Source organism: Pseudopipra pipra, chromosome Z (genome assembly GCF_036250125.1).
Source record: "Pseudopipra pipra isolate bDixPip1 chromosome Z, bDixPip1.hap1, whole genome shotgun sequence".
Taxonomy (NCBI): Eukaryota; Metazoa; Chordata; class Aves; order Passeriformes; family Pipridae; genus Pseudopipra; species Pseudopipra pipra.
This window is the reverse complement of record NC_087581.1, coordinates 28,725,879-28,741,805: the sequence shown is the minus strand read 5'-3', so window position 1 is coordinate 28,741,805 and position 15,927 is coordinate 28,725,879. Positions and strand designations below refer to the sequence as shown.

The 15,927-nt window shown below is 38.6% G+C and overlaps 1 long non-coding RNA gene across 1 annotated transcript; it reads left to right on the top strand.

Moving 5' to 3' along the window:
* Window positions 1–3,713: 3,713 nt before the first annotated feature.
* On the top strand, window positions 3,714–13,797 carry LOC135407548 (uncharacterized). The gene is made up of 3 exons (XR_010426919.1): window positions 3,714–3,981; window positions 11,426–11,577; window positions 12,787–13,797. It is a non-coding gene; the product is annotated as an uncharacterized LOC135407548 (long non-coding RNA).
* The last annotated feature ends 2,130 nt before the right edge of the window (window positions 13,798–15,927 follow it).

Genomic DNA, 15,927 nt, shown 5'->3' with positions numbered 1-15,927 from the left:
TTCATGAAGACTGGCCATACATGCAGAGGAGCTACTTTAGTTCTACCTTTTTCTCCAGTTCTATTAGATACTTCTGTTTTTAAGCATCTACAGAAGGAGAAGTAATCCACTCAAATTTGTTGTTAATGTAGGCTCAGAGTTTGTTCTAACCAGTATGTTGATTACTTCACAAAAATGTTTGTGGACACGGTCTCTTGGCAAAGCTTTTACAGCCTCTTTCACAACAGTGAATGACAGCAGTGATTGCCTTCATGTTAAATTGTGTGTCTAAAAACACCTTTGCAATAAGGATAAATCTGGGCAAGAGAGTGAATTGCTGGAGACAAGGTGGAAATCTCCTGGTCTGAGCTGATTTTCCTATTATGACTAAGTATGCTCTCTTTTCAATCTAAGCCTTATCTCCCTAGGAATAAATTGGCTTTTGTTTGTTTCGAATGGCAGCTCACCATCAGGATTCTGTGTATATAGTCTCCCTCTGGAAAAAAAAGCCTTTCTATTGTGGTTACTAGAGCTGGAAGAAAAAAATATAACTGGACCTTTGTTTTAAGTGCAGATTTATGGAATATTAACATTTAATAGAAATAAGTCATTAACAGTTTACCGTTTGCTGTCATATATTGTTCTCTTCTTTCCACTTTAGAAGTCAGAGTCTCTTCAAAGCTCTTTAATTTGCCAGCAGCCAAACCATTCTGGTCAGCACTTCTCCCATTTCTTTTAATTTGTATGTGTGTCTTGGGCTGGTGGAGGGGAGTTATTATGTGTGAGGGGAGTGTGTCAAAGTCTGTGTGTGTCTGTGCTCATGTGTGGTTTTGGGAATAGTACTGTGTAAGTGCTAACCCTTGGACTGCTGATATTTCCTTCCAGGAAAATTGTGATTCCCAATGCACCTTCCTCTAATGGGAGTATACATCTTTTCTATTAGCCTGCTATGTTTAAGTTTGGAGCACATTTCAGTTTGTGCTTCCAGGACAATCAAATCCTATTTGAAGTTAAAAAATGTTTGAGTCTGGGATACTGATGCCGTGTTTGTGGGGCTAGGATCAACTCATGAAGTATGAATACACTCCGGACTTCCTCACTGCTAGAAGCTCTTTGTTTAGGCCCATGTGAAAGAACATTTATAGGATTGTTCCTTCTATATATAGGAACCATACTCAGTTTTACTTAGTTGATAGTTTGAACTCATATACATGTGTTATTGACCCTCACACTTGAGCTTAAACCTTGGATCTGTTGGCCAAGCTAGCGGATCTCTGATCAAGCCCAAAAGTGGCAACCCTTAACTGGGTTGTTTTCCTTCTCAATGTCAAGGAGAAGATGAACCAAGCAAAAATCTTGGGCAGCCAACAGCAAAGAGGCAGATATGTATACTGACACCTGGAAGCCTGTATGCTTTTCTCTCTATTGAAAGGTGGCTGGAGCTGCCCTAGTGTGAACTTCCAATTCAAAAGTGCATTGCAATAACAGGAGAAGGATAAGTTAAATTGATAGGTAACAGAAGAGGGGAAGTGCTCGCCTATTTAGGCACAAATAGGTCTGGAGGTGGCTGCATGAGTGGTTTTTTGTTTGATTGGTTTGGTTTTTTTCAATACGAAACTGCTTACGCAGACAGCTGCTGATTTCAGCTTGGGCATTTAGCCTGGAAGCTTTGGGTGCTGAACCTTTGTGGGAGAGGCTATTTGTCTTTACTACCAACCCCACTTAGACACCTTGAAGTCAGACTAACCATGGAAGAAGTACCTAGATTGGTCCACAGAAGCTGACTTTAGTGTAGCTGCATTTCTACACATTAATAATTTTCAGTAGTAGCCACTAGATAGCACTAGAGAATCAAGGTAAATCTTAAACAGCACGGGTTGCAGAGCTTTAAAGGAACTCAAGCACTCCAAAACTAACAACCACTGGAGCCTGTCACTGGTTTTCAGCTCAGATCAGTAGCCTAATAGAAATTATTCAATCAGGAGAATGTTATTTTAACTTCTGGTGTATTTAAAATGTCTGCAGTGATGTATTCCCAAGCAAAAAAACCACATAACAGTAGCTTGAACAGTTACCCTATTCTGACCCTCTTTTTAGTGCTTTTGAACATTATTGAAAGCCACAAGATTCAACAAAACATGCATTAAATCCAAAATGTTTAATACTGGCCATGACAAAATGAATGCTTTAAAATAAAAATATGACTCTGAAAATATCCATAGGGATATAAGCTTTCCAAAAACATGCCTCCAAAAAAAAAAAAGTATCCTCAACAGAACTCTTTTGCAGAGAGAGTAAAAAGTCATCTGTGCCTGTCACTGTCTGTAAGTTTATTCCTTGCAAAATTGTAATTTTAGTAAGGTTATGAAGAAATCTTTACTGATCACCTCTATGAGAAGCCAAGATCTGATCTTTTAATCTCTGCTATGAAAAGCAGTAAGGGTGCAGCTTCTACTTGCTTAGTGATAGGCTTTTAAGAAGCCGCATATGAAGCTTTTTCTGAAGGGTTAGGGAAGGCATAAAGGTTTGGGAAGAAAGACATGAGTTTCTCCCTGCAAGTGTGTCTTTTCACAGGTTTTGCAGTCCTTTTGCAAACCATATACGTAATGCATGTAAGTGCTTTATTGCACATCCATAAACAGTTTTTTGTTGCAGTCCTGAGGAATATACACAGGTATACATGGTGGTGTGCAGGGTAAGAAACTTGGTTTCTCCTCTGAAAACTGTTCCTTAGTCTGATTTCAAATTAGTTTGTAGCTGATCACAAATTCTTCTGTTACTCATTAACAGGATCTTTATAGCCAAGTGTCACATCTTACTTTGATAATATGTCTTAAGAGTTTTTGGCAAGGATCTAAAATTTGAAGTTTGATAGTCTTGAACTCCTAGAGTAATGTCTCCTAAATGCTTGTCTTGAAGGACAGACTCCTAATCAGCTCAGGGCATCTGGCTCTTGTAGCTTGCTTCTAAAGTACGTTAAAAAGACTGATATCAAAATGTGCAACTGTACTGCAGCTTATTTGCTATATGCATGCTTCATCTTAGGTACAGGGACTTCAAAGGCCTCAGTCTTGGCTGTTGTTGATAGAAGCTCACAGAATTCCCAGTGGACTGGGCTGATGCATGTGTGAACTCTTACAGCCAGTGAGCTGTTTCTTGCAGAAATGACAACCTATTATCAGGAGATGTCTGGGTTGTCTTTGAGGCTTGCTTACACTTACAGTGCAGTCCAAATATCATTACCTACCAGGTTTCTATAAATTCACCTTTTTTTGTCAGTATGTGAGAGGCACATGCTTAAACAAGAGATTTAACGGAACTGAAGGTTGATCCTCTGTTTCTCCACAATTTAAATGAGGATTTTGCAGCTCTCCTGTTGCCTCTCATGCCAACTGCAGCTTGGAAGGCTGGACTTTCTGGTGATAAGAGTCCATTATGTGAACATAGAGCCGAGTAAGGTTTGTCAATCACACATCCAGGTTGCTTCAGGTATCCTTTAGTAGCTGACAGCTATTTGCAGTTGTCAGGCCAGTGAAGTGGTAACCTACAGGACTATGAGTTGAGCTAGTGTTATAATGCAGCTAAAGCAAGATTAGCAACTGACATGGTGCCATAAATCCTTCCAGAATCTTTTTACCTTATTTATTTATTGCATGTATAAAAGCATGCTAAGCATATTACCTTCATTCTCAAATGCAGCAGATTTTGCAGCTTCTTTTGCTCCAAGTGCCAGTAGCAGGGAGGCTGCTTTTGTAAGTGCTATGAAAACAAGTTCCAGCAAAACTGATCTTTATCAGATCCAGTTGAAAAGGCTGCACACACTGAATAGTGAAACAGCCCTGTTAAATTTTAATCTGAGTTACATAAAACATTGTTCTTAAACTGGCACATATTGACATTGTTCTCACAACCCATTAACTTACAGCCGGAAAGTGAAAAGGCCAAGAGACACGTAAAACCTCTGTGTGAGTCCGTCTGTGCATGTATGTAAGCAACTTCTAGGTAGGTTATGGTACAAATCACAGTAACCTTTCTGCAGCATCCTGCCTATTGCAGTGTTTTGTTTCTTCCTTGTGGGATGGGGGGACAGGCACTTGCAGACTAAGAATTACATAATTCAATAGCTCTTTTGGGGGGAGAGTTCTTGTTTGGGGCACCTGCTGTCAATGCACTGAGAATCTTTTTCATGTAAATTTTAGAGTAGTAGTGCGGCTGTGCCCAGAAGCCACTGTGTGGCCTGAGCTGGGAAGATCCCTAAGTAAAAGCAAAGGATGCAACACATATACTTGGGCAAAAGACAACCTGCATTTAGCTTATTGCAGGTGGTAAAATTTAGTTGAATTGCCAAGATACAATTCTAGCCAGTTGTTTTTGAAATATGGGCTGTTGGGTGCTACTCATTGTGAAGGAACTGGAGTTACCACAATAGGAGTATCAAGTACAGACACACGTGCCTAGGTAAATCAAACTACCATTCCTGAGAGCTGCAGGATTACAGCAGTGCAGAGTAGGAAAAATGGGAAGACAAAAGTGATACTTTAGTTCTTTTATTTTTTTTCTGATAATATTTCTCATCTGTAGTGAAACCTGAAGCAAGATTTTTTTCCAAGTAACCTCTGATCTTTAATATACAGTTTAAAGTATTTACAAAGTTTTCTAATTAAATTTCTTTTAAAATTACATGGTGTTTTTGTAGGGAATTAAGAACAGTTTTTCTAGTGTTAGAAAGTCAAACTTTAGGGTACTTTAAGATCTAAGAGCAAGTTATAGAGTGCCAAATTAAGAGATCATTTACATACCTGTGATGCCTATTAATCTACATCAGACCTTTCATATTTACTCATGTACCTCAGATGATAAAATGGCCTGAGGTATTTGGTTACCCCTTTGGTTTCTAAAGCTGTTTCATTAGCATTGGGTATGACTTAATTTGGATGCAGGACTGCTTCTCAAATTACCATGGGGAAATTTTTCCATGTTTAACTTTTTGCATGAGAATTAACTCTTAATCAAAATCTCAGGAACACTGCTGTAGCTAAAAGTTTAGTCAAGCAGATTGCACTGGCCAGCTGCTGGGTGAAGTGGCCAGGTGAGAATGATACACATGGAAGCACCTAAAACAACAGAATACAAAACAACTTTAAGGGTTGGAGGGCCAAAATTAATTTCCTTAACCTATTTGCTGCTGGATCTTTGGTAAGATAACAACCTCCTTGTTAATTGTATTTGATCCTCAACACAGCATTAGCTATGTCTTCAATGCAGTAAAGTCTCAAAATCATGGGTAATTCAGCCCTCATGTGTGAGAAAGGGTCAGAACAAGAGAGAAGGGTCAGAAATAGGGACATGGTTCTCCATTTTTTACAAAAACCATGCCTTTTATTAAATATTGAATTAGGCTCAAGCCTTGGCCCAGGAAAGGTAACCACACAATAAAATCGTATGGTTTATTGAACAAAAACAATTGTCGAACCAACACTTTACACATTTTAATGATTAAACCCGACTTCCTCTCCACTGTTGATGTGGTCTTACACTTGCTTGCACCAAATTTGTGTGGGTAATTGTTTGCTTGTGTACACTGCCAAGCATTATTTAATTAAGAAAATGTGCTTGGCAGAGGGAGATGGAAGCTGGAAAAGACAGAATCCATGTCAACAACCCATGTGGTTCCCAAAAAAGCAGAAAGTGTGTGCAAGACAGATGGTAAAACACTGCATAAGCAGTGCTATGTGTGGTTGCTGACAACCCAGAAAGTGAGCATGAGCAAAGATATCTGACTGAAAACTTTAGTAGCTACACATCACTATGCTATCCTGTCTCAGGAAGCAGGAAGACTTGGCATTGCCTTTCTGATGCTCTGGAGTCACTCTTCTAGTACTTACAGTGCATGAGAGGTCAAGAAAACTTCAGCTCAAGAGAGATCAAGAAAATTTCTGCCTAGGTGTTTCTGCAGATAACAAGGAGCTTGGGGAAATTGTGCTCTATCACTTACAAATCAGCGAGGACATCTGCTAGGCAATCTTCTTTCTATTTTCATTAAACAACAGACTGTCTTCCACATATCTTACAAACACACCAGGGATTTAAACTGGTCCATTTTAATCCCTAAAACTCAGTTAAGATTAAGCAGACACACCACAAAAATAAAACAAAAGGAGGTGTCTTCTGCGAAGCTGAGTTACCCAAAAAACCACCTTCAGGTTATGCTGTGGCATTAGGAAAGCAGCTTTCAGATTCTGAAAGACAGGTAATAGTTAAAGCTAAGCACGGTTCTAGATAGACATAGTATCTGTATTATATGCTTTTTTGATAGTCTCCTAAGGTAGGCAATGTGGGAAAATAAATCTGAATTGCAGCTGGAATATCTTCCCTCTCTATCTGTATAATTATTGTTTCCTTCCTTGCTTTTCCCAAAGACCTATAATTACTACTTTAGCAGGCAAAATATGTAACTGGAGTTAAGACAACTATAGTAAGCAGCTGCCTTTGCTTTAGTGATCAAGTCAAGTAGGGCAGATCTGAATCAGATTTGTAAAATATAAACTTTCCTTGTAGCCAAACCAACTAAAAGTAACGCACCCCTTATCATCTGCTCAATGAAAATGTCCAGCAGCTGTGCTGTAAACATCCCCTGAAACTACTGTTATGGAAAAATAATTGATGAGTGGTTCAAATGCTTTAAGGGGTGATAAGTCCAGTGGTGCCATCAGGGCTCTCTGGCCTTCAAGGGACCAGAGTAAATGCCTACTTTTCATCCAAACGTATATTTTTCAGCCAAAGTGTAGTTGTGATGTGACTCCAACTACACAGTTTGAGCCATTAAAGGGATAAACTCCTTTTCATTACCATGGGTACGTTTGCACATTATTAAAGCTATTCTCTATCTTTTCTTATTACATAATTATTGCTTACTGCATACAAATGTTGCATTTTAACGCGCTCTGATAAGTCAAAATTATAATGATACTTGAAACCCTAGAATCTATATTATATATACTTTTTGCTTTAGGGAATGAAATGGACCAGATAATACCCTCTACTTCCCTGGCAATATGTGAGAGCCACTTGTTTCTGTTCAAAAGGAATTACAGCTCAGATTGGAGAAACAGGACTGGTCTAGCCCATAAAGCTGGTGCCCGATTGTCATCAGCAGGGATCCCATCCCATAGTGCTCCACATCACATGGTGCAGCAGAGCAAAGGCAGGTTAAATGCCAGTGTGCTGCTGGACTGTGTGGGGCTGGGTCAGGCACACCTTGAGAGATGAGAAGAAGTGTGAACTGCATCATGGGGTTGTCACGTTGCAGGATGGCTCATTGAGAGAGGAGCTGAGAGTAGAGGCTTTGGGCTTCAAAGAGCTCCAAAAATGACTGCTGGTATTCTGGAAGTGGCCAGTGACCTGTAAGTAGAGTTAAAAAGAAAGCTGAGCTTAGTTGCAGATGATCTTAGTCCTCAGGCCCTACCCCCTCAAACACTGGAGGGACAACAAGATGCTTATCATGGACAAGGGATAACCTGCCATATGTTGTGGCTGATGTGCAGGAAGATGTTAGTAGAAGTGCATCCTTTCCACATGGTAGCAACTACTAGAGAATACATATGATAAAATTAGTTCAGTCAAAGGAACAAAGAAGCGCCAAAACTGTTTTAGTCATAGAAACAATCACACTGTAGTGTTCCCCTGAGAGATTTCTTGGAGATATATATGTGTGTGTGTATATATATTTAGAAATCTTTTTGTGTCAGGATTTTATTCAAAGTAGTGATTTCTTAACTTAGAAGAGCTCTGGCTCATAGAACTTTAAATATTTTGTTGTCTGAACATCCACTGAGATTAACAAATGTCTCTGTACAAAATAAGGAAAAAAATACAAGTAGACTGCTTACAAACAGTTCTCAGACAAATTGGCCATGTACACTAGTTAACTGAACTTTCTTAGGTCTTACATGTCACCTCAATTAAGACTATGAAATTTAGTCCTTCCAGGCTCAAAATCTTGAACGTTTTCTTCAGGGTAGGCATGTAGTACTTGTCATCCAGTAAGGTGCTACTTCCCAGCACAGTGAGGAAAAGGACTGACCCCCAGCTGTTTACCAGCGGCACCACTGGAGCACTTAGCAGGGGAGCTACCAGCTCACAATTGCCTTAATGACCAAGCATATGATGTCCTGCTCTATGCAAAGCATAGAGGTTTCAACCTTCTCTGGCTGGCACCTGGTCGAGTGTGAGACTGCTTATGTTGTTCACTAATTGCATCACTTCATTTAAAAGAGAGAATTATGAAGCTATATAAATTGTTTAGTGGATTTAAAGTATATAAGCTATTGTAAGATACTCAGTGGAAGAAAGGGATGCAGTTTTCCCTCCTTAATAGTAAATTAATAGTACGTAGGACTGGAAAGGCTCTAATTCCAGAGCCAATGTAATTCAATAAAATGTTCAAGTGGGTCAATGTAGAATTTTGTAACAACATGCTGGATCTGATAGAGAGTTGACCAGGAGAGTTGTATTTGGTCTTGAAAATATCACAAGAGTAATGTTAAAATATTTAAGGAAAACTGAAGCATGTTTTAAAAATTTATAGTCATGTCTGGGTTTATCAAAGACTTTGGCTCAGCTGATGAAAAACTGAGATGGGATTTGGTTTTGATGTAGCTAGTATAGAAAATGGATCATAGTTATCAGCTGAAAATTCCATTGTAGCTGTTCTTGAGCTTGAATCCTGTAGCCTTATGTTTCGGGCACAAATATGAGTGATGTGAAGAACTCCAATCTTTCTATTTATCTGGAAATTTATCATATGTTACTCTTTGCTAATGTGGTCTAACTGTCAGCCCAAGGCCGAGCTCCAGTTTGTCAGGACCAGATGGTTGGGAGGGAGGTGGTAGGAAATGACTGCCAGGACATCATCCAAATATGTCACCCAGAATTTCTTTCTGTTGGCTCACAGCCCTAGGCTTAAACTGGGAATATCTATGCAGAGATGCCCCAAACCTATCAAGGGCCTTCAGAAAGACTGAAAAATACAGCACCTTTTACTCTACACACCCTTGAATGGGAAGTCCCAGGCTCAGCAGCATAAACACTGACCACGCTGAGCCCAATTGTAACACTTCAGCTGGTTTAAAAGAAGGCAATATTTTGCCTGGGAAGTCTATGCTTAGTGTCAAAAATGGTAGAACCTAAGCAAGAGGAAAATAAAACTTCTCTCACTGACATATCCCAAAGAGAGAAAGTTGTGTCAGGATTCTTTCCATACCAACCCTGAAGATGTAATATGTAAAGCCAGGTAAGCAGCAGTCCTAAGATAAGGTGCATTTAAAATTGCATGTGGTGACTTGATATGGTTTGCTGAGAACATTAACGATCTATTTAATGCAGTATCTGTGATAGGTTAATAATTGAAACTCACAGGTACTACTGCAAGGACATGGTGTTCAGCCCTTTATTCATATCTGGATTTTGGCTGCTAGCAGGATCTTAAACAGTGAGTTTGATTAACTGTGTCCTAGTATCTCTTCTGTTACAAGGGTGATAATTAAAAGTTCCAGGAAGCAGGGAAAAGATAAGTCAGTGAACTGACTGGGATAGCCCCATGAAATTTTGTTTCAAGTAAAGAACAAAAAGTAACTCTTTTAAATTGGCTCTTGAAATAAAGATACAGTTTGGTTGGTCGGGATGGATTCATGGATGTGCTTTTTGCAGAGTAGAATAACCAATGGTACTGTTTAATGAATTTCCCTATTAGGTTCCACATGGAGGAAAATTAATGGGTGCTAAAATAATAGGTCATCTATGTCGAGCCCTGTAAAGATGATGAGTTTTTTCTATTCAAGAAGTTATTTCATGCAGGAGGGAATCTTACAGACCACGTGTAAAAATATCTCAATCTTTGACCTTGTTGGAGGTTATATAACTTTTCCCAAGTAATTATTTTTCTGCATTGATGAGAACCTATTGAGCTGTTATTTAATGCTTAACTACTGCATTGTGCTTATGAAAAGGAGGTCACAAAAAGATTTTCTTTGCCTCTCACTCTCATAAAACAGAGTACAACTTTTTGTCCTGAGTCTGTTCTCCTTTTCTCAACTGAAGGTTTTAGTGCTTTGGAAGTTTCTAGCTTCAGCCCAGATTAAAGAAGTTGCCTTCCTCTGAATCATGGAAAAATACACTTTCTCCAGAAAAACAGTGATAAAAAGGTACAAGTGGAACTGAGCTAATTAAACACAAGTGTTCAATCTCATCTAAGGTGCTTTATCTGAGACATCTCCACTGGGGTGGAAGAGTGAATTCAGCCCAATAAAATTACTTTTCTGGATTTGTTTTGTCCAAGAATGTGTTGCTGTGCCCTCCACTGAAGAATTGGGAAGTCTTATGAAAAGGAAACTATTGATGCTTCCTACTCTTTTTCTAAAGACAGGAATCATCCTGAATATTAATTTGTGAATGCATTTAACTGTTTCTAACTACATCTCAGAGCAGCAGTTCTGGCAGAGAAAGGAATCATGCCTCTGATTTCACAGGCAGTCTGCATATGCACTCCATCTGATGGTTTCAGTGCATATGATTTGAGCCTCTGTTTATGCAAGTCTTCCCAGTTAATACTAAAACAGCATAGTCATCACTAGCCAAAAAATAGCAGCTTACACCTGGGGTCATGTTGAATGCTGGGAACATTTTCTGCGTGATACTGGGTTTAGGTTGTGGTTTATGCCCAAGCTGCTTTCCTGGTATAGATTTATTTAAAAAGATTTTTACAGATTTTTACAGTCTGATTTCCCAGTAATTTCAAGAGTAATAAGATGCCTAAATAAAATCCTGAGATTCTGGAAATTTCTCTCCAGCTTCACTGAGCTCTACATGTTTAGGTTTACACTGATATGCCTTGTTGCATTCATTGCTCTTAAATCTAAACTGTAGCAGGTGATGAATTTTCTTCTTTCCTCTTGGCTTACATAAGTTTCTTGTGAGTCTTAATATGGAAAAGAACACAAAATGCATGAAAAAGCATAATGGAGGCCTAAAAAAAAAAAAATCAGGAATCAGGAAGTTGAGAGGGTCAAATGAATCAGCAGGAAAAAACTAGAGCCACTCCTACCTCTCATCATTTCAACTATGTATTTTATTCTTACAGATTTAAACTCTGTGAAACAACTAATTTGAATTTTTAATATAGTCTTCATTGTCAAGTAAGGTAAATAATAACATTTTGTTATGTAAAAAATTTTGCCATTTTACTGTTCCTAAAACTTGAATTCAAGCATTGGGATCATCCTCCTGTCTCTGTAAGAATATTTTACAGGCCAACCTGTAAAGTTGACAGTTTCTGTCAACTCATATTCTCTTAACAAGGGATTCTTCTTTTGTTCCCAAGACTTTGACGTTCCCCTAAGCTAGTGGAAGAAGATTGTGACACTCATAAGAAAAGTGATCTTTGTTCCAGGGAGAGGTGCCTGCTCCAAACGAGAAGCCCTGGGTCACAGCAGTAACCCTTGCTGTTCAGATGGGATCCTTAGCAGATAAGGATCCAGCATGGATCACACCCAGCTGCACAACCCTGTCTCAGAGAAGTGTGAGCACTAAGAGGGTGCGAAGGTGAGCAGAAAGAAAGTCTGCAGATAAAAATGATAAGATTACAAACAGGGGGAGCATGGTTGTAACAAAACCATCAGGTGTGAAAGGATCCAAGAGGAAAAACACCTACATGAGAATTTCAAAGTTTAAAGAAAGAAAGCAGAGACCTTAATCTAAGGACTGGCTGATGTCACTAGGTCACCAGTAAAAGCTGTGAATGGAGCTGGTGGCAGAGGGCAGATCAGCAGCAGAGGAGCTGACCTGGTGACCTCCAGCCAGTGGCTCTTCTTGCCCAGTTCACTGATGCTTTCATCAGCAGCAAAGACTATTTAAGTGTATTATCATGGTGGCAAGAAGACCTGAATCTTTTTGTGTGATTGTAGAGACATCTGGTTCATATTTTTTATTTGTGCTTGTCTTACCTGAAGTCTTTTCATATGGATAAGGGTCCAACTGGATTCCCTCAGAAGGTTATTTAGAAAGTAATTAAAAGATTAAGTAAAATGGAAGGTTGAGTTTGTTTTTTTAAGTAATAATTACTTATTTGCAAAATTTTACTGAATGTGAACACACCGAATGCCTCAACTGAAAACTGAGTGACTGCTGAAAACACATTGCTTGAAGCAAGATGGTAATACATGCTTCCAGGATGGAAATAACAGCAGACAAAGTGGGTCAGCAAAAATATGCTAGGAGTTGTTATCTCTGACTGTCTTAATAGGCATATTTCTGTGATCAAATGGCAAACACTGCCCTTTTTACATGAAAATTGCTCTATAGAAATAAACGCCTCCCCCTTTTTTTTTCCTGTTTTCTACTTTTTTTTTTACTTTGGTTATTTAGTTCTTCAGATTTGTCTCCTTCTCTCCTTCTTGTTAGTACTTCATCAATTATTAACTAGGCCTTCCCCAGCTTCATGTATTTAAAACAGCTGGTGTGACTTCATTATGTTTTTGAAACCTGGTGATTTACCGCTATAAATGATAACTTTTAGTTTCTTTCCATGCTGCTTGATTTTTTTCCATCACTTAATTTGTAACAGTTGTCTAATGGTGCATTTATGGTATCTGTGACAAACTCAGGAGTTCAAAATGTTGCACTAAAGGGGGTTTCATGCTTGGATTTAATGGGTAGGAAGTCATAGATGAATTCTGGTATGGTGCTTCTCAGAATTCAGCGTGACCTATTCATAATGCTGTGTGTCTAACCTTTTTTCCTTCGTTCCTACAGGCTGAGGAAGAAGAAAACAGGAGCTACTGGTCTTGGGTTTAGATTCTAAAAGTTAAAGAGCAACTCAGCGAGATAGCTTTTAATTTGGACCCACAGTCTGTTCATTTAAATGTGCAGCTCCAGCACTTTCAGCCTTACCTGGAGCGGCCTGGCCATTTGGAGAAGCTGTACCCCACCAGTTTGGGCAAACACAGTGTTGATTGATATGGTGTGTCACTAAACACAGTTCCAGTGATGGCTGTGACTCAGATGTATTGCCTTCAGTTGCACACTTACGCTCTCAAGGCATGACCTCTGTAACTAATATGTGACAAATGGGAGTGCTTCTCAGAAAGTGTCCCCCTAGGCCCTCGCACAGACATGGCAGGGAGCAGGGAGGTATTTAGTGCTAAAGCCCTGCTAAAATTCTCAAAAGTGACTTTCCACTGGGTGACCATTTCAGTGGCAATGCTTTTCTTCAGGACCTGTGGCATTGTCCTACATCCTGCATTATGCAATGATTGTTGTAGGTAATTACTTGTGGTAGTTATTCTTTTTAGTGTAAGTTGTGCGCACTTTCTCAAGCAAGCAACATGGTTTGCCTTTTATATTTGTATTATTGGGCTCTCTACATAATCTGTTTCAAAATTCTAGTACATGAACTTGCTTTTTCCTTTCCTGTCATCAGTGAGAGTCATTTGTAGAATCAATAGTAAATGCTCCCCAACCTTCAATTCAATATCAGACTGCAGCTCAGCTCCAGCAGACATTTTTGGGTAATGAAAAGCAGACAAATATTTATTTGTGTCTGTTTCATAACATTTCTATGTATGTCCATATACACCTATGCTTTTGCCTCGATCTGAACTGATTATTTTTGTTGTGTTCGATTCTTAAAGAAACAAATTACATTTAAGAAAAATGACATGAATGTTTTCTTTAGGGTTGTTGTCTTTTTGTTGTTTTGGTTTTGTCTTTTTTGTCTTTGTTTTGGTTTTTTTGTTTGTTTGTTGGTTTGGCTTGGGGTTTTGTTTTGGGGGGGTTTTTTGTTAGTTTTGTTTTCAGGAATAAAAGATTCTCATTTGCCTTTAAATTTTCTGGTAACTTGTTTCCATTAAGAAATTGTCTTCCTTCTTTGACTCAGTCACATATCACAGGTCAGAGCAAGAAAAGGCTTTTCTTCTAGTAGGGCCAAAAAAGCTAATACTGGGATATGCCAGTTCATAGGTATTCAGAACTTGATGGAAGTAGTTTTTCCATGTTTACTCCCAGATGGCCTGATTATCTGTGTAACATGGTTGTATCTGCATGTGAATATGCACATGTAATACACAAGTAAGACAGCACTGTTCTAGGAATGGAATTTATTTCCTGCAGGTACTGCACTTGATGGATTTTGAAAGGAACTAAGTGCCAAAGTCAACAGAGAAGAAAAGACATTTTTCACACAAAACAAGCATTTTTTAAAGAATCAAGCATACTGGTGGTGACTGTTGTACTTCAACTTAAGGCCACCACATAAATTATATGTGAAAATTACTTATGAAAGGTTATGGATGCCTGTTTGTATCAGTACTATGAAATATTAATTTCAATTTATCTTCTTCTAACTGCATATGTTATTCTCTTCTCAAAGTTATTTTAGGATATTCCTTGAGTCTAAGCATACTAATAATGCTCCACTCTTGTTTTGCAACTGATTGAAGCAAAGATCTTGTTATCCTTCCCATTAAAACCATGCCAGTGGTCCCACTTGAGAGCATCAGTTAAACTTTCAGAAAGTTCATGGGACATTGATTTGTTATTCTATATCAATTACCTTTCATGCTGAGGTTACAGACAGAACACCATCGATTTGTTTATTTAAAATGAAGTTGTAATGCATAATGCATTCCTGTTCACTTGTTTTTTTTCATTTGTGTGGAGTATTTTCAGCTGAATCCTGTGCATCAAATTGCCCTTTTTTAAAAAAATTTCCTCAAATATAAAAATGGCAGTGACCAAATGAATTGAAATACAAACTGATGATAAAAAAGCTGGTAGAGTATATTACAGCATAGGCATAAACAAATAGATCTTCCTAAATATAAATTACTGTAGCTGTATTGACTAGACCATCTGCTCCAGCATACCCCAGCAACATTATTATTTTTTAAAATATATCTATGCTCTTAGAAGAAATGTTAAAAATCTGAAGTTCAAAATACACTAGTAAATTAGAAACAACAAAGATGTGTTGTAAATCCATAGTAGAAAGCTGTCAGTGCACATTACAGACATTATGTATTTGAGCTGTGGCGTTCTTACTCTTTCTTATTTGCTGGGAATTTCTCTTACAGCACCTCTTAATCAGTAGGGTGTATAAGATGCCTGCACACTGACGTAAGTATTCCCCCCACCCTACAGCCCTCCCCTGCCCTCCCATCCATCCCACCCCGCAAAACGAAAAGATATTGCAATGAAAATATTTGGGTGGACAAAGTCTGTGACTCAACATATTATCCTAATCTGTGTTCTGGGTTGTTCTGTTGAGAAGATGATACTCAAGACTCTGGATTCAGGGTGATGTTTTTCCTTATTAGGTCAAATACAGCAGTGACTCATTCCAGAATATGCAGTATTTCTGTGAGGCTTTGCACTGTGGAAGAAATATACGCCACAGGTACTTTGAACATCTCATAACTCACTGTGTTTTGCAACAGTTTTGGGTTTCCACATGTTGCCCATAGCATTTGGGAGCCAGATTCAAAGCTGAAGGCAGAAAAGGAATTAATTTCAAACTACTTTCTCTTCTGGCCTTCACTGCATCTCGTTGATGTATGTTATTAGTTCATGGCCATGGAGTGATCTGATACCCAGCTGATGAGAGCTTGTTTGTTGTTCTTCTTCTAATTTCACACAGATTATTTGAGCAAATGTGCTACCAGAATTCAGGACTCAGATGAAAATCTATCTTCTCATGAAAGAGAGTTCTTTTTTTTACCAATGCTGATATGGAGCATACTGCTTCTTTGCCCTGCCATTTGGCTTGCTAATCTTATGCTTGAAGGATGTATTCATATTCTCCTTGCTAGTGAATTATAGTGATATGAGTCAGGTGATGCTAATTCTGGCACGCTATAAAGGCTTGGCTTTCCAACTGTGAGAATCCTTCTTTATGGA